Raw genomic sequence first — 22,372 nt, 5'->3', positions numbered from 1 at the left:
ATCCTTTCACTTTGTTTATGTTTAGATCTAAACTGAATCTCCTATAGACAAGCTATAGTTGAATACCGTTTTTTTTTCCATTCTGCCAATTTTTCTTTAATTAGAGAGTTTAAGTCATTTGCATTTGAATTAATTACTGACAGGAGATTGTGCTATTGTTATGCATTTTCCTCAAGTCTTACTTTTGTCCTCCATTTCTTCTATTAATGCCTTATTTTGTGTTTAGTTGGTTTTTAAAGAGTCATTTGATTCTTTTCTCATTTTGTGTATGTTCCATAGGCATTATCTTGATCTTTACCACTGGGATTGCACACAATATCCTTGTTATAACATTTAAAATTGATACCATCTTGTTTCTGGCCACATAAAAATTGTACTCTCGGTGCTTCCTCACTTGATGTTATTGATATTGCAAACTACACCTTTATAAATATTTACCACCTAACAACTACTTTTTATGGTTTTGTATTTTGTTCCTAACAAAGAATAGTGAGTAAGGTTATAAAGCAAAATAAAAATTTACTTCAAATATTTTACATACATTTACCTTAATGAGAGACTCTCATAATTCCTTCCTTCCTTTCTTCCTTCCTTCCTTTCTTCCTTTCTTCTTTCCTTCTCTTCTTCCCTCCATACCTAACTACTGCCTTCTCACTTCTCTTCTTTTCTTTCATTTCTTTCCAAATGTTTACTCTTATGAGAGATCTTTACATTTTTCCCTCCCCTTTATTTACATTCACTTCTTTTCCTCTGTTTGCATCCTTTTCTTCCTTTAGGGTCTAACTAGGTAAACCAGGCTGGCTTCAAATTCCTAATTCTCCTGTTTCAGTCTCATGAGTGCTGAGATCATAGGTGTTTGCCTCCACATGTGGCTAAAGATATTTACATTTTCACATGTCTTCTTGGTGATGTCTTGAATTCTTTTGTTTCCAGTTGAAGAGCTCTGCTTTTGACAGAAAACTCAGGACCCGTATTGCTTACTGCTCTAACAAAAATGATGGAGAAAGAAGTTGGATGAAGGAATCAAATTTATTTGAGATTGTCCCTGAGGAGAGTAGAAGTGACCTTACCATCTGTGAAGCCTCAGGAAGTACAAAGGGTTTATAATGATCACAAAAGCTTACAGTGAGAGAATGGACAGGAAAACCCAAGGCTTGGTAATGCCTTTCACTTTCTCTTCTTCCTCTCCCTTTACTGTTCACTTATCCAATGTCAATCCTTCATCTATTTCTAAGGGATGTCCAGAAAATGTCTCTTTTCTGGATGCTTCATGCTAGGCAGGAAAAGAGCTGGGGATTTTTGAAATGGAATGACTTGACATGATGATATGTGTGCTAGTCAAGGCAGGAGTATCATACTAGACATTCATCTCTTACATTTAGTTAACTGAGACTTAGAAAGAGCTCATCTTGGGGAGGGACGGAAAACAAAAGTAATGCAAGAGGAGCAAGGCACTGATTCAAATGAACCCCTGTTACAACTCTATCATTTCTTATAGGAAAGGTCCAGTGGTAATGAGATCACTCACATTTCTTTCTCTTGGACATCTTTCTTTGCCTCACATTGGAATGAAACTCTTATTAGATTCAGAATATTTGGTTATTTTTATTATTCAATATTTCCATTATATCTTTCCATCATCTTCTGAACTATACAATTTTTTATGAGAAACATGCTGCCTTAGGCCCCATTCACTTTTCTTCACTTTTTCCTCAGATTCAGTAACTTGAATCTTCAACTTCATTGCTTCCTTCTTTTGACTTGATGAGTTTTCTGTTGAATGCCTCTAGTAAATTTGTCAAATCAATTACTGAATTTTTCATCTTCAGAATTTTTTAACTCTTTTAGAAAAACAAATGCTATCCTTTGGTTGATATTTTCATTTTGTTCATGCATCGTTTTCCATTTAATTCATCTTTATTTATATTCTACTATTTTTCTTTGAGCATATTTCAAACAGTTGTCTCAAACTCTTTGGCAGTAATTCTCATATCTTTGTATATTTTTGGTAGAATGTCTACAGTTTTATTTTGTTCCCATGAATTGGAATACTTTCTTGTTTCTTTGTATGTTTTGTGATTCCATCTTTGCTGAATGGCTTGTTAAAGGGCAAGACATTCATTATTTAGTCTAAAACAAGGGTTTCTTACACCTTTCCTGGATATGTGTCTTCCTTGAGTCCTTTTTCCAATTGTGTCACATACACACAGCTGCATTTCACTATCTTAGTTTCCATGAGCATTTGCTCTTTTTTTATTATGTGCATACATTCTTTGGGTCATTTCTCTACCTTGCTCCCCTTCCCCACACTTTCCACCCCCCTCAGTTTCAGGCAGGTCCCGTTCTGCCCTTGTGGCTGACTTTGTTGAAGAAAAAACACAAGCATAATAAGAAAGACAAAGCATTTTTGCTAGTTGAGTTAATGATAGCTATGCAGAAAGATTCCTACTATTGCTCTCATGTACCCATATGTTATGTCCCATGTTGATTCAACTCTAACTGATCTTTACATTGGTTCCTGATCCCCTGCTATTGATAACCTGTCATTTTAAGGTTTCTGTATTAGTTCCTCTAGAGTGGATATATCAAATGCTTTCATGTTTTGGGTTTTCTACCTATTTCTATATCTCCCATATGTGCTCTCCCCTTTTCTTATAATCCAAGTCCAACAACATCGCTGCATTTGCCCTAGATCTAAAATCCACATGTGAGGGAGAACATACAATTTTTGGTCTTCTGAGCCTGGCTAACCTCGCTCAGAATGATGTTCTCCAGTCCCATCCATTTACCTACAAACAGTATTTCATTTTTCTTCATGGCTGAGTAAAATCCCATTGTATACAGGTACCACATTTTCTTGATCCATTCATCAGTAGTGGGGTATCTTGGTTGTTTCCATAACTTGGCTATTGTGAATAGTGCTGCAATAAACATGGGTGTGCATGTGCCTCTGGAGTAACCTGTGTTGCATTCCTTTGGGTATAACCCCAGGAGTGGGATTGCTGGATCATATGGCAGGTCTATGTTTAGATTTTTAAGAAGCCTCCAAATTTTTTTCCAGAGTGGTTGCACCAGCTTGCATTCCCACCAGTAGTGGATTAGGGTTCCTTTTCTCCCACATCCTTTCCAGCACTTATTGTTGGTGGTGTTTTGAATGATGGCTATTCTAACAGGGGTGAGGTGGAATCTTAGTGTGGTTTTGATTTGCATTTCCTTTATGGCCAGAGATGGTGAGCATTTCTTCATGTGGTTTTTGGCCATTTGAATTTCTTCTTTTGAAAAAGTTCTGTTTAGTTGAGTTGCCCATTTCTTAATTGGTTCATTGATTTTAGGAGAGTTTAGTTTCTTAAGTTCCCTGTATATTCTGGTTATCAGTCCATCGTCTGATGTATAGCTGGCAAATATTTTCTCCCACTCTGTGGGTGGTCTTTTTAGTTTAGAGACCATTTCTTTTGTTGTGCAGAAGTTTTTTAATTTTATGAAGTCCCATTTATTTATCCTTTCTCTTAGTTGCTGGGCTGCTGGGGTTCTATTGAGGAAGTCTTTGCCTATACCTATTTGTTCCATAGTGTTTCCTGCTCCTTCTTGTAGTAACTTCAGAGTTTCGGGTCCAATATTAAGGTCATTGATCAATTTTGAGTTGATACTAGTACAGGGTGGTAGACATGGATCTAGTTTCAGTTTCTTGCAGATGGGTAACCACTTTTCCCAGCAACATTTGTTGAAGAGGTTGTCTTTTCTCCATCATATATTTTTGGCACCTTTGGGCCAAATTGGGCCAAGTTGGGCATAATTGTGTTGATTCATATCCAGATCTTCTATTCTGTTCCACAGGCCTTCAAGTCTGTTTTTTTGCCAGTACCATGCTGTTTTTATTACTATTGCTTTGTAATGTAGTTTAAAGTCAGTTATAGTGATACCTCCAGCTTTACTCTTTTTGCTGAGTATTGCCTTGGTTATTCACAGTCTCTTGTGTTTCCAAATGAACTTTAGGGTAGATTTTTCAATCTCTGTGATGAAAGTCATTGGGATTTTGATGGGAATTACATTAAACATGTAGATTGTTTTCAGTAGTATAGCCATTTTTACTGTGTTAATTCTACCAATCCATGAGCACAGGAAATTTTTCCATCTTCTGTAGTCTTCCTTGATCTCTTTCTTCAGGAGTTTATAATTCTCCTTGTAGAGGTCATTCACATCCTTTGTTAAATTTACTTCTAGGTATTTGATTTTTTTTTGAGGGTATTGTGAATGGAATTGTTTCCATATATTCCTTCTCAGTTTGTTCGTTGTTGGTATATAGAAAAGCTAATGATTTTTGTAAGCTGATTTTGTATCCTGCCACCTTGCTGTAGCTGTTATGGTGTCTAAGAGTTTTTGAGTAGGGTTTTTTGGGTCTTTAAGGTATAGGATCATATGATCTGCAAATAAGGATATTTTGACATTTTCTTTACTTATTTATATTCCTTTTATTTCTTCTTCTTGCCTAATTGCTCTGGCTAGAAATTCCAGTACTATGTTGAATAGGAGTGGGGATAGTGGGCATCTTTGTCTCATTCCTGATTTTAGGGGGAATGGTTTCAGTTTTCACCATTAAGTATGATGTTGGCTGTAGGTTTTGTCATATATACCTTTACAATGCTGAGGTACATTCCTTCTATTCCTAGTTTTCTTAGAGCTTTTATCATGAAATGGTGTTGGATCTTGTCGAAGGCTTTTTCTGCATCTATTGAGATGATCAGGTAGTTTCTGTCTTTGCTTCTATTGATGCGCTGTATTACATTTATAGATTTGCACATGTTGAACCACCCCTGCATCCCTAGGATGAAGCCAACTTGGTCATGGTGAATGATCTTCCTGATGTGTTGTTGGATTTGGTTTGCCATTATTTTATTGAGGAATTTTGCTTCGATGTTCATTAAGGATATTGGCCTGTAGTTCTCCTTTTTGGAGATGTCTTTGTCTGGTTTTTGGGATGAGGGTAATATTGGCTTCAAAAATTAGTTAAACAGTGTTCCTTCCCCTTTGAGGGAAGGTATTAAGGAGGGTTGGTATTAGTTCTTTAAATGTCTGATAGAGCTCAGCAGTGAATCCATCAGGTCCTGGACTTTTCTTTTTTGGGATGCTCTTGATGGCAGCTTCAATTTCTTTTTGCGTTATAGATCTATTCAGGTGATTAATATCCTCTTGGTTCAGTTTTGGGTGGTTGTAAGTTTCTAGAAATCTGTCCATTTCTTGGAGATTTTCAAATTTATTAGAGTATAGGCTCTCAAAGTAGTCTGTGATGATTTCCTGGATTACTGTGGTGTTTGTAGTTATCTCTCCTTTTGAATTTCTGATTTTACTGATTTGGATTTTTTCTCTCCTCATTTTAGTTAGGTTTGCCAGGGGTCTGTCAATCTTATTTTTTTTAAAGAACCAGCTTTTTTTTTCATTGATTCTTTGTATGGTTTTTTGTTGTTGTTGTTTCTCTTTCATTGATTTCAGCCCTTATCTTTTTTTTTTTCACAATGGTGACAATTTAATTGAACTCATCCCTGACTTGCACAAGAACTCACAGGAGCTTACAAATATCACTCTGGATTTCTACAACTAGAATCCAAGCTCTTCTCAAAAGTCTGTGCATCCACAAAAGCAAACAGCACAATGGTAGCTGTTTGGCCTCATTAATATCCCAGTGGTTGTAGTAGCAAATGAACTCAGTGCATCCAAAAGCTGGGGAAGGTGAGCATTTAGAGCAGCTTCCAAACAAGGACTTGTATCATTGAAGATCAGAATCAAAGCTCTGAACTTTCCCCTTCTGCTTATCCTCCTTCCTCTTCCCCTGCCACTCTTTTCTTCTTCTTCCCCTTCTCCTTCTCTTTCTCTGTCTTCTTCTCCTTCTTCTTCTAGGCAGTACTGGGGATTGAACTCAGGGCCATCCACAAGCTAGGCAAGTGCTCTACCACTGAAGTCACACCCCCAGTCCTTCTGCTTTTAGCTTGTTTTTTCAGATAGGGTCTTGTACTTTTTTTTCTTTTATTATTCATATGTGCATACAAGGCTTGGGTCATTTCTCCCCCCTGCCCCACTCCCTCCCTTACCACCCACTGTGCCCCCTCCCCCTCCCCCCCACCCCCTCAATACCCAGCAGAAACTATTTGGCCCTTATTTCTAATTTTGTTGTAGAGAGAGTATAAGCAGTAATAGGAAAAAACAAGGGTTTTTGCTGGTTGAGATAAGTATAGCTATACAAGGGCATTCACTGACCCTGTGCTTGGGTGTTACCTTCTAGGTTAATTCTTTTTCATCTAACCTTTTCTCTAGTTCCTGGTACCCTTTTCCTATTGGCCTCAGTTGCTTTTAAGGTATCTGCTTTACTTTCTCTGCTTTAAGGGAAACAAATGCTAGCTAGTTTTTTAGGTGTCTTACCTATCCTCACCCCTCCCTTGTGTGCTCTTGCTTTTATCATGTGCTCATAGTCCAATCCCATTGTTGTGTTTGCCCTTGATCTAATGTCCACATATGAGGGAGAACATATGATTTTTGGTCTTTTGGGCCAGGCTAACCTCACTCAGAATGATGTTCTCCAATTCCATCCATTTACCAGCGAATGATAACATTTTGTTCTTCTTCATGGCTGCATAAAATTCCATTGTGTATAGATACCACATTTTCTTAATCCAACGTCAGTGATGGGGCATCTTGGCTGTTTCCATAACTTGGCTATTGTGAATAGTGCCGCAATAAACATGGGTGTGCAGGTGCCTCTGGAGTAACCTGTGTGTCACAGTCTTTAGGGTATACCCCCAAGAGGGGTATTGCTGGATCAAATGGTAGATCGATGTCTAGCTTTTTAAGTAGCCTCCAAATTTTTTTCCAGAGTGGTTGTACTAGTTTACATTCCCACCAACAGTGTAAGAGGGTTCCTTTTTCCCCGCATCCTCGCCAACACCTGTTGTTGGTGGTGTTGCTGATGATGGCTATTCTAACAGGGGTGAGGTAGAATCTTAGTGTGGTTTTAATTCGCATTTCCTTTATTGCTAGAGATGGTGAGCATTTTTTCATGTGTTTTTTGGCCATTAGAATTTCTTCTTTTGAGAAAGTTCTGTTTAGTTCACTTGCCCATTTCTTTATTGGTTCATTAGTTTTGGGAGAATTTAGTTTTTTAAGTTCCCTGTATATTCTGGTTATCAGTCCTTTGTCTGATGTATAATTGGCAAATATTTTCTCCCACTCTGTGGGTGTTCTCTTCAGTTTAGAGACCATTTCTTTTGATGAACAGAAGCTTTTTAGCTTTATGAGGTCCCATTTTTCTATGCTATCTCTTAGTTGCTGTGCTGCTGGGGTTTCATTGAGAAAGTTCTTACCTATACCTACTAACTCCAGAGTATTTCCTACTCTTTCTTGTATCAACTTTAGAGCTTGGGGTCTGATATTAAGATCCTTGATCCATTTTGAGTTAATCTTGGTATAGGGTGATATACATGGATCTAGTTTCAGTTTTTTGCAGACTGCTAACCAGTTTTCCCAGCAGTTTTTGTTGAAGAGGCTGCTATTTCTCCATCATATATTTTTAGCTCCTTTGTCAAAGACACATTGGTTATAGTTGTGTGGCTTCATATCTGGGTCCTCTATTCTGCTCCACTGGTCTTCATGTCTGTTTTTGTGCCAGTACCATGCTGTATTTATTGTTATTGCTTTGTAATATAATTTGAAGTCAGGTGTTGTGATACCTCCTGCATTGTTCTTTTGACTGAGTATTGCCTTGGCTATTCATGGCCACTTGTGTTTCCATATAAATTTAACAGTAGATTTTTCAATCTCTTTAATGAATGTCATTGGAATTTTGATGGGAATTGCATTAAACATGTAGATTACTTTTGGGAGTTTCGACATTTTTACTACGTTGATTCTACCAATCCATGAGCATGGGAGATCTCTCCACTTTCTATAGTCTTCCTCAATCTCTTTCTTCAGAATTGTATAGTTTTCCTTGTAGAGGTTTCACATCTTTTGTTAGGTTTACACCTAGGTATTTGATTTTTTTTTGAGGCTATTGTAAATTGATCTTATTTATTTTTTCAAAGAACCAACTTTTTGTTTCATTAATTCTTTGTATGGTTTTTTTGGTTTCTATTTCATTGATTTCAGCTCTTATTTTTATTTTATTATTTCTCTCCTCTATTTGTTTTGGGATTTGCTTGTTCTTGTTTTTCTAGGAGTTTGAGATGTACCATTAGGTCATTGATTTGGGATCTTTCAGTCTTTTTAATATATGCACTCATGGCTATAAACTTTCCATATCCTGGGTGGTTTCCTCTTTAATGTTGTCTATTTTTTTTCCTGAGTTCATTTATCCCCTTATTAATTGTATTCTCTGTTTCACTTTGGTGTTTATACAGTGCTTCCATGGTTTCCTTTATTTCTTCTTTTGCTTTTTCAAATTCTCTATTTTTGTTGTCTTGGAAATTCTTGAGTGTCTCCTGTACATTTTGATTGACCATATCCAGTATCATCTCTGTAAAGTTCTCATTGAGTACCTGTAGTATGTCTTCTTTTAAATTATTCTTGTGGGCTTCATTGGGTTCTTTGGCATAGTTTATCTTCATTTTGTTGGAGTCTGGATCTGAGTATCTGTTTTCTTCATTTCCCTCTGGTTCCTGTACTAATTTTTTGCTGTGGGGAAACTGGTTTCCCTGTTTTTTTCTGTCTTCCTGTCATTGCCCTTGGTGTTGTTATTGTCCCTGTACTATGTGCAATTAAGTATATTCTGGCTGTGTTAATAACACTAGTGATATTTAGAATGGACAGGTGAGAGGGGGTGGAAAGCAAAGAAGTTAAAGGAAAAGAGAAAAACAAATAATCAAGTATAAAAAAACAAAACAAAGAAACAAACAAAAAAGTTTCAAAGATATAAATAGGGAGAGACAGTGTACTAATCAACTGTAAGCTGAAAACGCATTAGAGAGACAGAGAGAGGATTGAAAATAAAAAATAAAAAGAATAAAGATAAGAATAAAAATAAAAAATAAGTAAATGAAAGAAAAAAGTACTTATATAAAAATAAAATATAAAATAAAAAATAAATAAAAATTTTTTAAAAGCCTCCATTTTCAAATGCAGTGAAGTTTCAGTCTTAATAATTTTGGGATCATCCCTCAGCCTCCAATCCTGGAGATGGTTCCTCAGATGTCGTTCTGTAGTTGTCTCATCAAAGGAGTAACATAAAATAGAACAAAACCACACAAAATAAGAAAAAAACCCACAAAGTGTCCCAGGTTCAAATGCAATACAGTTTCAGTAAGTTTTTCAGCATGCAGGTGTAGATCAGTTGTTTTCTCATCAAAGGTAGGGAGAGAGAAAAAAAGAGTCTGGGGACAGGTCTATGAATGGCTATCTGCGGCTATGGCTCACCTGCCCACTGCTGTCAGCCTGCTGTTGCTAGAGGCATTATTTATGCAGATCTCAGGGGTGAGCTTAACACTCACCTGACCCCACAGGCTTTGTTTACTCAGAGTTCTCCTGTGTGCGAGCTGCTGCTACAAGCTTCCCCCTTTCCAAGCACACTGGGGGAGGTGACACTGCACCCCCTGTCTCAGGCCTGCGTGTTTATTTACAGTTCACATGGGAAGTGGGTCTTCCCCCCTCTCCTGTGGAGCTTTCCACCCACCACGGCTTTTACATGCTTTTCCAATCCTGATTGCTGGGCTTGAGCTGCTGCTCCTGCCAGCCAGTGTGTTTGTTTACAGCTCACATAGGAGATGGGTCTTCTCCCCTCTCCTGTGGAGTTTTCCTCCATCCACCACTCTCACAAGCTTTCCCACTCCTGGTTGCTGGGCACGTGCCCCTGCTCCCGCCCCCTCCGGCCAGGCCTGGCTTGTTTATTTACAGTTCTGGGAGGGATTCCCCTCCCCCTCTCTTTGGTTCTTAGGGTGCCCCACCCTCTTTGCTACGTGTCTTTATTGTTCTTATTGCTTATTACTCAGTTTCTCTTTTTTCCCCGGGTGGGGGTCAGTCTGTCCAGGGGGCTATGCTACTCTGGCCCAGGGATGTCTGTGGAAGTACTGTGTATCGCTTAGCTCACCTTGTCTGCGTCTTTCCAATCTTTCTGGGTGCGGGCGACTGGCGGCACCCTGGGGAACCTCCTGGTTTCTCCGTTCAATGTGAAGTGGAGATGCTCTGCGTAGGCTGGAGGTGTGGAGGGGTCAAAGTTTTGCCTCTTCTCAGTGGCCTTGCCTGCAAGGTGTGTCTCCAGCGTCTCTCCAAGATTTCATTTTAGAAGACACGCTATCTGCTTCCTCCCTCTAGCCACCATCTTGTAAACTCTAGTAGAATTTCTTTATTGATTTTTTTGTTTGGATGACCTATTTATTGGTGATAGGGGGGTATTAAAGTCTCCCACTACCACTGTGTTGGGGTCTATATATCCTTTTAGGCCCTTCAGAGTATGATTGGTGAAATTGGGTGCATTGACTTTGGGTGCATATAGGTTGATAATTGTTATTTCCTTTTGGTGTATTTCCCCTTTTATTAGTATGGAGTGTCCTTCTTTATCTCATTTGATCAAAGTAGGTTTGAAGTCTACTTTGTCTGAGGTAAGTATTGCCTGTTTCCGGGGTTCATTGGCTTGGTAAATCTTCTTCTAGCCTTTCACTCTCAGTCAGTGCTTATTTCTGTCGATGAGGTGGGTCTCCTGTAGGCAACAGATTGTTCAATCTTCCTTTTTAATCCAGTTTGCCAATTGGTGTCTTTTGATGGGGGAATTTAGTCCATTAACATACAGTGTTAGTATTGATAAATACATGGTGATCCCTGTCAAGTAGCTGTCTTTGTTGGTTAAGGGTTTGATTGTGTGTAGCTGAATCAGTGTTACTCTTTGCTTTCTTGCCTTTTCTTCTCCTGTGGTTTAGTTTTGCCTGTCCTTTCATGGTTTTGTTTGCTTTCATTTTCTGTGTGCAAAATTCCTTGGAGAATCTTTTGTAGTGGTGGCTTGGTAGTCATATATTGTTTTAATTTTTGCTTATCATGGAAGACTTTTATTTTCCATGTATTTTGAATGATAGTTTTGGTGGGTTGAGTATCCTAGGGTTGAAGTTATTTTCATTCAGTGCTTGGAAGACCTCACTCCATGCTCTTCTTGCTTTTTATGTTTCTGTTGAGAAGACTGCTGTGATTTTGATGGGTTTGCCTTTGTATGTTATTTGTTTTTTTCTATCTCACAGCCTTCAATATTCTTTCTCTTGTCACTGTACTTCTTGTTTTAATGATAATATGTCATGGGGTAGTTCTATTTTGGTCAAGTCTATTCGGTGTTCTGGAGGCTTCCTGTACATGAATGGGCATAGTTTTCTCTAGATTTGGGAAGTTTTCTGTTATTATTTTGTTGAATATATTATGCATTCCTTTTGCTTGCACCTCTTCTCCTTATTCAATACCCATGATTCTCAGGCTTGGTCTTTTGATGGAGTCAGCGAGTTCTTGCATTTTCTTTTCACAGTCTTGAGTTGTTTAACTAATAGTTCTTCAGTTTTTCCTTTAATTGCCATTTCATCTTCAAGTTCTGAGATTCTGTCTTCTGTTTGTTTTATTCTGCTGGAATAGCCTTCCATTTTTTTTTGTATTTCTGTCTCATTCTTTTTTCTGAGGTTTTCCATATCATGGTTTAGTTCCTTTTTAATATTGTCAATTTTTTACCTTAATTCATTTATCTCTCTGTTTGTGGTGGTCTCAGCTTCATTTTGGCATTTATTTGGGGCTTCTATGATTTCATTTATTTATTTGTTTTATGTTTTCTCATATTCTTTTTTTTGTCCTCTTGGAATTCTTGACTGCCCCCTGTACATTTTGGTTGACCATGTCTAGTAACATCTCTATGAAGTTCTCATTAATTACTTGTAGGATTTCTTCTTTCAGGATGTTCTGTGGGCTTCGTTGGGTTCCTTGATATAGTTTATCTTTGTTTTGTTGAAGTCTGGGTTTGGGTATCTTTTTTCTTCATTTCGTTCTAAATCCTGCACTACTTTATTTTTTGGGGGGTGGGCAGGGAATAGTTTCCTTCCCTTTTTCTTCTTCCCATTTTTCCACTAGGTAACATTTCTATCCCTGAACTATGTGTAATTTAGTATTAGCTGGGTAGCAATATTAATACTAACAAAACCAAGAGAGAAGGATTAAAAAGAGAGAGACATGGAAAGATAAAAGGAATAGAGAGTAAAAGAGAAAAAAATGTTAGAGATGATGGATGATCAAACATAAAAACAGGCAGCAAATCCCTTAAAGAAAGGAAAAAAATAAAAATTTAAAATTTAAAAAAACACCAGTTCTGGAGCAGTAGAATTGCTGTCTTCGTTGTTCTGATGCTGGTTCTTTAGCATCCAGACCTGCCAGTGTGTGTCTCTTAGGTAGGTTTGGAGCCTTCCTGTGACAAGTGGTTGTTGAGTGGGGTCCCACAGGCCTTCAGGTGGAGGCCTTTAGCTGAGGTTAAGTAGCAGCCTTTGGAGCATGGGCTTGGCATGTCTGAAGGGCACAGGCTGGCAGAGTGAAGATCCTGTGTGTCTATGGATCCCTGGCTTGACAGGCTTGGGGGGCATGGTCAAGCAGAATGGAGACCATGTGTGTGTGGGTCCTAAGCTTGGCAGGCGTTAGGGACATAGCCTTGCAGAGTGAATATTGTGCAGTGCTGTGCAGACTTTGGGGACATCGCCAGCAAGGCAGAGATCATGCAGGGCTGGGGAGCACATCCCAGCGAGACAGAGCTCCTGCAGGGCTGTGCAGGACTTGGGAGCCTGGCCAGCAAAGTGGAGGTCGTGCAGAGCATTTACTCTTATTTCTCTTAGGGTTTAAATTCTTTTGTTTATTTTTTGTAAATAAAATTTTTATTTACACTTTGTATTCAGAAGTTGATACATAAATTCTTACACAACTAAGTTCCAAAAATGTTTGAGAAATTCCTATAATTTGTTTACAAATCTAAACACATATTAAGGACAATGGACTTTGGGTGGTTCATTCTGGGGAGTTCTCACTACAGATGATACACACCTGATTTGAAACATACAGAAAAAGTGTAGAATACAGCAATCTGGATTGGAATTATTAATTTCATGGCACTCCAACAACTATGAGATATCTTTAGCCCACCATATATAATATTAAAAATTCTATAAGAATTTTTCATCATCTCTGGATGTAGAGTTTGGTTCACTTTTCACAAATGGTATGTATTTTGTCATGTTATGATTGATCAATAAAGAGGATGTTTATAAAAAGTTTTCTTTATAGGATTAAAAAATATTAAAAGAAACTAAATTTGTGATTACTAATGTACAAACACCTTTTGTATTTTAAAGTTATTTGTGGAACTATCATGCCTTATTATAGTTCAACAAAACTATTAATTGCTGGTAGTGTGATTTCATTTTCAAATTAACACCATACATTCAATGAAAGTAATTAAGATTTTAATCAAAATATATTATTTTGAGTCACTCATGAAGCAAAATCTTTCATACACTATGTGAAATGTGAAATAATTAAAACTGGGATTTCCAGACTTGTAGCACTAGTAGAAACATTGCATAGACCTTTATGATTTTATTACCTTTGATCAGTAATCCTGGCTCATTTCCTAAATTCCCATGAGTTAGTCTTCTGGCACATGACAGGGTTCCCTGTGTAGCTGGTTGCCTTAAAACTACTTTTAGTTCTACAGTCATTCCCTGTGATATATATGACCTTTTAAATTTTCCCATCATTGCACCAAGTAGAATGAGAACATGTTGGCTAGAGAACCGTGATATGCTTGAATGCTTCCTATGGCTTATTATCTCTAAAACTGTGTGTCCTAGGAAGACTCAAAAGAGCTTCCACCCTCCATCATGTTTTGTGATTTAAAATTTCTAATTCATACATTGTGACAAATGGATACATCTTGCCTGTTTCCTTGCCTTAACAAATACACATTTGAAAAACACTTATGGTTTTGTTCATACCATCTAGGTTAACTTTCAATAGAACCCAGGAGTTTAACCAAAATGTACCTAGACCAGGCCTCAGGACAAAGCCTTTCTTTGTCTCTGTACTTTACTTTTGCCAGACTTTCTAGTGTCACATGAAGCCAATTGTACATATCATGTTGGCCTACCTCAATCAAGTGGGTGCCTACCTACAAAAAACCAAAAACCTTTGAAATCTTCCTTTTCTGCTTGTAAACTGAAATTCTTGGAAAACGCTTTGATTTTTATCAAAGAATCTAATGATTTCAAATTGTATTGAAACAAGGCATATTACTTTAAGGTATTTTATGAGTACACAAAAGCACGGCAAAAATTAGCTTTCTTAATCAGAATGACATCAATTCTGCCTTCCACAAAACACAGAATACAATTTTAAGAACATTTAGATGAACATCAGAGTAATCTCAAAAATAAATGTGTCATTCTTAAACACACAGCATCATGAGAAAAAGCAGACAACAGGCTCTATCCACATGACTGTCCCACTGCAGGCAGTCCAGAGACCTCTGTGTGCCCTGAGCTCAAGGAGGATATGTGAAAGCTTCTGGAAACATGAGAACATTTATAAACATTTCAACATTTATAATCAACACACAGTGACCATGACAACACCTGCATCTAACACAGATGCCCTGGGACTTTCAACATACCCTAGATACACTTTAAGATTTTAAAAATAAATAATTTTTCAAATAATACTTAAAGTCTTCCAATAATTTAATAACAAACCCATAACTCTGCAATATTTCTTAATCCAAATAGCTTATAGTGAACACTTAAGTTATATTATTACAGTATACTCCATATTCCATTTTATTAGGTAAGAACATACCAGAAAATGAAAGAGGAGTCTTTGTAAGGTATGATCAACATTCCACCAAAATTAAGTACCTTTTCCCCTTTGAGTCAAAATATCATAGCACCATGATATTATGACATTGTGCCTTTTCTTGGTAATATCTCAGTTCTGGCCTCAACATACAGAAAAAAAAAGTGTTATGTTTGAATGCCAAAGCCTGTAAGTTTGACCTAAGACCTTTACCCTTGTGTTTAAAGGAGATGAGGGATAGGAAAAACTAAGTGACAAAGGAGGAAGCATCTCAGATCACACGTTCCATCAAAGAATGAAACATTTTCCTTTAAAGTTTGTGGAGCTAAAAAGATTATCTGAGTGGGCAATCTTTAAATAACACATTGCAGAATCACGAAAGGGATAAGTGCTCTGCATTTCAAAATAACTAAAAATTATGAGGCATAATATCCACTCCTTTAACAACTAACACAAAGAGATTTAAAAAACTAGAGAAGCCAAATTAATTAAGAATTAAATTTAAAAGGCACACAAAGAAAAGCCCTATTCTTAAGCAGCAGTGTATATGGAAAGAAACAGGACTTCTATTTATTTGATAGGATTTTACTATTTTTCTCACATGATGCTCCACAATTTCCAAAATTTTACACTAAAGTCGTTACAAATTGTTCTAACTGGGGAAAATGTCAAATCTAGAATATTTTAATAGTGAATACATAAAAAGAAACTACCACCCTAACTTCAAAAAACCTTTTCTTTCCAGTCAAAATCAGTGGAAAACTTTATATAAACTTTAACATTATAAGAGAATCCAATCCATTAATGAAAATTTGATGTATAATCAAGTTCCCTCAAAAAATGTAAACTACAGAAATCACAGATAAAATATTTAACCAAAGGAAAGCATACATAAAACTAAAAACTTCTCAGGGATGTATGATCATAACAGTAGTTCTGGTGCCATTGTCTTTATATGATGCCAATTTGTACCTAAGTTTAATGACAGAAAAGGCAACGATTTCTCAACTGGTGGTATACATTTCTTTATAATTTTTAACATAAGGCTATTTATTAAAATAGACAAAGCATAAGATGAAAACAAAGGCAACAAAAAAATTTGGCTTTCACAACTGAAAAACCTAGCACAACCTTAAAAATCATTAAAGTGTTGTAAAAGATGTGTTGCAGATTTGCATTTCACTAACCAATATTACATCAATTCATAATCCTAAATAAATCTTTCCAGTGTTTATGTAAATTCTGTGTCTTATCACACACATATGTCTATTCAACACTGTCATTTGGAAATGGGCCATTTAAAAACATAGTAATTTTCATTCTGTAAGGTTCATTTAACTTTAATTAGGGCTGAATACACATGAAATATGCTTTTAATCACAGTGGATAGCACCAAAGGACTGGAGGGGGGGCACATAGGAAAATCTGATCATTCACATTGTGATTATTTTGCACATTAATGAAAGATAATTCACACTTCTAGAACCTCAGGACATCCCTCTGTAAAGAACCAAAATACATCCAAGACATCTTGCAGACACTTTCCCACCTCTAAACAAGTCATTGACTCTTTTACACATAAAACAAAATAGTTATGGCAGCAAAGGTTTTGATGGTAATGGAAGTTTGTAAACTGTATTTCAATCTCTTTTTCTTATTTCCAAAGTACAAGATGCAGGGCTTTCAATCTTTCAGCAGTTCTTGTCCTGTAAACAATCCTTCATTTTGTTTGGCAAAGGCAGTTTCTGAATTAAGTCTATTCTAGCATACTGACATATAACAAAATGACACAGGTACTGCAAAGAATGAATGGTGGCACTGAATTGGTCAGTCTGAGAGGGAAGTGGCCCATCCAGGTAACCTAGACCTTAAATAATAAAAAGCTCCATTTTCAGAGTCCCCAATTGAATGTTCAGTTATGTCTACTACAGACGTATGTTCTTCCACATCTGGCTGTTCATAAAAGCTAAACCTACCATTTGAGTGCTCAATTCTAGTGTGAAGTGTTTTACCATGGGAACAAAAGCTCAGCCTTAAATCAGTCATCAGAACTATCTCAATGGAATTGGAGAACATCATTCTGAGTGAGGTTAGCCTGGCCCAAATGACCAAAAATTGTGTGTTCTCCCTCATATGCGGACATTAGATCAAGGGCAAACACAACAAGGGGATTGGACTTTGATCACATGATGAAGCGAGAGCACACAGGGAGGGGTGAGGATAGGTAAGACACCCAAAAAACTAGATAGCATTTGTTGCCCTCAATGCAGAGAAACTAAAGCAGATACTTTAAAGCAACTGAGGCCAATAGGAGAAGGGGACCAGGAACTAAAGAAAAGGTTAGTTCGAGAAGAATTAGCCTAGAAGTAACACACATGCACAGGAAATTAATGTGAGTCAACATCCTTGTATAGCTATCCTTATCTTAACTAGCAAAGACCCGTGTTCCTTCCTATTATTGCTTATACTCTCTCTTCAACAAAATTAGAGATAAGGGCAGAATAGTTTCTGCCAGGTAGCAAGGGGTAAGGGGAGGTAAGGGAGGGAGGGGGGAAGGGAGAGGGTGGGAGAAGGGGGGATAAATGACCCAAACATTGTATGCACATATGAATAAGGCAAAGGTAATTTCTGTGGCACAGTACTTGACCTGGTGCCCATTTTGTCCATGTTACTTTCTTTTTTGACAGTGAAGCAGACCCATTTGAGGGTCACTTGGTACGTTTGTGAATTTGACTTGAGAAATCTTGAAATGGTTGTGGCCTTTGAGTCACAAACAAGCACCCGACATGCTCAGCAGAACTGACAATTACTGTAGGACATCTATTGCAAAACTTTCGCCTTAGATTCAAAGCAATCCCGGTGTTTGTTCATCTCTTTATTTATCACATCCTGGTGCCTTCCACATGCCAGACACTGCTCAAGGTACAGAGTCACATCAGTAAGCAAAACTGACAGGTATCTTTGACCTTGTGGTATTTGCATTCTGATCCAGCATTTAACTGTCTCCTGACAGCTGATCATTCTTTCAGGTTCATCATTTCCCTATAAGGGAGCTCATTCCCTTATTGGGAGTCATTCCACTGTCAAACAGCCCTAAGCATCAAAAATCCTGATTATACCAATTTCAACTTTCTTCCTGTAACTTTTACTTGCTACACCGACTGAGATTCTACCTAGAACCTCTCTGGATATATAGCCACATCATCTTTCAGGTGACAGCCCTTCAAAAATACCCGTTTTCTTTTTAAGGCTCCCAATTTTGTTATTGTATGCATAAAAATAAGTTCAGATGATTCAACCACATCGAAAGTGGTATTTTGATTGTGATTTTGTTATATTCTTCTTTTCTCAGAATCCATCAAGTATAGGCATGTGAGCCTCTCTCTCCATAGTTGCAATATAAACATACCCTTTCAAGTGTGTTATCATTTATTGCTGAAAACAGTCCCTGGGCAGTTGCTATTTCCCCCCACTTAACAGCTGGGGACACAGGTGCAAGATTAAGTGACTACCCAAAGTATCATAGTGCTGTGAACCATACCAAGATCCTGCCATCAAATTCCATGGTTTTCATACAATTCTATTATATACCTCCTGTATAATCTTGCTGGTTTAGGATATTCTGTTCTCTGATAATCTTTGCTGTAAGAATCTTGAACTGAATGCAGAAAATTCCTTTTCTAAACACAGAAACACTGGAGCAGGGAGCAGTTCCTGGTAGCTTTCACAATGATTTCGTGAATTGTCTCACTTTCTCCCCTTCCCTTGTTCCCCTCTCTCTGTCCGCCTGTTTTCTCTGTTTTTAATTTCGCTTGTTAGTTTTCTAGCAATAGTGCTAACATAACTTATATTTGTTTTTCCCCCTTTCTCTCCCCAAATAGTGTTTCTAATTTCATGTCTTTTTCTTTAATTCTAGTTTCTGTATGTACTGAAAGGCATATGATATTTGTCCTGATTCTGGCTTCTTTCACTTAGTTTCCTCCATTTTTCTGCAATGACATGTTTCCTCCTTCCATGTGGCTGACTAAAACTCCATGGTGTATTTGTAACACATATTCTTTATCCACTCACCTGTTAATGAGCACCTATGCTGATCCCATAAATTAACTACTGAAAATAGTGCCATGAGAAACCTGGGCATGCAGATGTGTCTATTTTATGCTGACTTTGACTCTTTTGGGTATATATTCAGGAGTTGTATAGCTGGAGTTTATGGTAGTTATGGTTTTAGGGGTGTTTTACAAATTTCTTTAGTCGCTGGGCTAATTTATAGTCTCACCAGAAGCAAATACAAGTTCCTATTCCCCTGCTGAATCCTCCCCAGAACTCACTGTTATATGTTTTCTCATGATAGTCATTCTGACTGGGTTAAGATAGAACCTCAGTGGAGTTTTGATTGGCATTTCCCTGATGGATAAAGTTGTTAAACATCTTTTCTTATATTTACTGACCATGTGCATTTCTACTTTTGATAATAAGCTATTCATTTCAGTTATCCATTTATTGATTGTATTTTTCTTCTTTTGACATTTAAGTATTTGAGTTCTTTGTATATCTAGATAGTAATCACCTGTCCAATAGGTAACTGGCAAAGATTGTCTCCATTCCTGCTCTTATTTCCTAAGATATTGCAGCCCTATTCATAAAGTCTTGCCTATGACTATATCATCAGGTATTTACCTTATGTTTTCTTGTCCTAGTTTCAATGTTTCAGGTATTGCATTAAGACTTTTGATACTTTTTGATTGATTTTTATACAAGGTGAGAGATAAGGATCTATTTTCAGTCTTCCTTATAGGGATATCCAGCTTTCCCAGTATCATTTATTGAAAAGCCTGTCTTTCCTCCAGCATATGTTTTTGGCACCTTTATAGATAATCGCACAGCTTAGTTGTTTAGGTTCACTTTGGAGTCTTCTACTCTATTGCATTGGTCCATGTGTGGGGTTTTTTTTTCTTTTTTGCAGTATTTCTTAATATGGTTTCTGTAGTATAATTTGAAGTGAGGTATTATGAAACTTCCAGAATTGTTCTTTTTGTTCAGATTAATTTGACTTTTCAGGAGTTTTTATGGGTGTGTTTCCATATGAGTTTTAGATTTGATTTTTCTACTTCTGTGAGGAATATCATTAGCATTTTGATGGGGATTGCATTGAATGTGTAGTTCTCTTTAGGTAATATGTCCTTTTTCACAATATTGATTCTGCCCATCCATGAACAAGAAAGGTCTTCAAACCTTCTGGTATCTTCCTCAGTTTCTTTATTTAAACACTTTTATTGGCACATATGTTTTATTAGCACATATTTATGTCTCTCACTTACTCACTCCTCCTATGGCCTATTAATCAACAGCTTTAAGGGTGTTTCCTTATGATACCTTCCTACGCAGATACAATTTATTTCAATATTATTTATTCTCTGTCATTGTCTATTATGCTTTTTCCTTTCCCTTTATTATAGATACAATGGAGTATTACTGAGCCACAAAGAAAAATGAAATTGTATAGTTTGCAGGTAAAGTTATTGAGCTAGAGATCATTTTTTAGCAAAGTAAGCTAAGTTCAATTTCTTTCTTGATTGTTTTATGGTTTTCACTGTAGGGGTCTTTTACCTCCAGGTATAGATTGATTCCTACACCTTTTATTTTTTGATCCTTAACCCACTTTATTATGTTTTGAGCCTTCACCTGATCTTAGTTCCTAAATAAACTTTCAATTTATTGAAATTTATTAATTTGTATTGTTTCACCTCATCTTTTTTAATGTCCAGTCACCATTCCTCATGTCTCCTATGGATATCCCAGATCCCATCTCAGGAGATGGGTTTGGGATGTGAGTATCCTTTCTCCTAGTCTTTGGATGCCTCAATAACAAAATGATTCTTTTGCAAATTCATTATTCTATGACTGGCATATTAAATGCTGTTAAAATGGATCTGGTACAATGATGATTTGGTACAGTAACCAGGATGAAAATTAGGCTGACTATTTGCCTGATTATAGCTCCTTTGCTTTTGCTAGTATCAAGAGCCTGAAGATTAATTCAATCAGATGTCTGGACCATTTATCCCAGTGATTATTTGGAGGTTTTTCCCCAACTATGTGTCATGGGTTTTCTGCATATAAGTTCACTTTTGCAATAGAGAAATGGTTTCTGGTTTTAGAAAACATCTTATTTGGTATTAACTTCAATACAAATGTCTGAATTCTCATTTCTACTTCCCTCTGGTTTGGATTTTATTATGAAGGTCTTGGTTTGGAGACACCTGATATTTATTTGTCTTCTGATAGGAAGCTTTGGCTGACTCTCCTTGGTCAGTTTAGCCTGAGAAGCATTGCTAAACTTCTTTGTTGCTCAAATGTGGCTAAAAGGGCCTTGACACAGCAATCATTGATCAATTCCTCTCTAATATGTACCAGACAATAATCATGAGAGGTCCATCGTGGCAATGTGTAACATGAAAAACAAAGTACAAGATGACAGATCAGTAATGTCCAAAACATTGGAATATAAAAGAAATTTATCTCAAAGGTAACTGCTTGTGTCAACCTAATAATGAAGTAAATAAAACTGGAGAATTGTGAAGGAAGAGTTCTTAGCACTGCTTGTCTGATAGCCTTTAAAAACCTTCCTTTTTCTCTATGCTTCCTGATAACCAGGTTACTCTTGATTTTGTGAATGTATCAGGAAAAGTAGAAACCTGGCTAGACTAGTTTGGCTAGTTTCACACCAAAATCAATATTTCTATAGGATGTAAGAGAAGAGGAGCCCATATATGATCCATTTAGTTGAATATTTTCTGTTTTTCATTCCCCCTTGCATGCTACTCACAAACAGTTATATACTTAAAATATAGCTCATCCACTTTTCATGAATTGCTTGAGCAATATCAAGGCTGCTTTGATAATATAGTTTACCTGGGGACATATCCAGATGAGTACTCATTAGTTTCACTGCTACAACCCAGGTGCATGTCATGATTCAACAGGAAATGGCCTCATTTTCACCTCGAATCCTTCTCAAATGAGAAACGTACAAAGCCAAGGGAGAACTTAAACTGTGGGAAAACTAGAATAAACCCTCTAAATTAACATGCTTCATATTTCTTCCTTAACCTCCAATCACACTGCCCACACCTTCCCTAAATATCCTCAAACCCTGTCCTCAAGGAAATGAGTCTGAGGCTTGGATGTCCATTTTGCTTTTACTTACCTACCTCTGTTTTTCACAACTCATCTTCTCAGTGATGAGCATACTGTGTGGTAAATAAATTGGGTGGGTTTAGTTTCATTATACAAAGCTGTTAGTTCTGTTGTGGCTGACCTGATGATCAAAATCATATTAGAATGACTTAAGTGTGCCAGGACCACATTAGGTACCATAGAGATTCTTTCTTGTTTATATCTCTCCGTGACACCAGGTGTCTTTATCCTCCTTTCATGTTCATTCTCTTAGTGACACCATCATCAGGTGTTTTTATCCTCCTTTTGCAGCTGAGGATACAGAGAAATGGGAAGTCAAATAATGTTCCAATATTACACAGCTGGT

This window comes from Castor canadensis, chromosome 18 (genome assembly GCF_047511655.1).
Source record: "Castor canadensis chromosome 18, mCasCan1.hap1v2, whole genome shotgun sequence".
In the NCBI taxonomy this organism is placed as follows: Eukaryota; Metazoa; Chordata; class Mammalia; order Rodentia; family Castoridae; genus Castor; species Castor canadensis.
Note: the sequence above shows the minus strand (reverse complement) of the source record.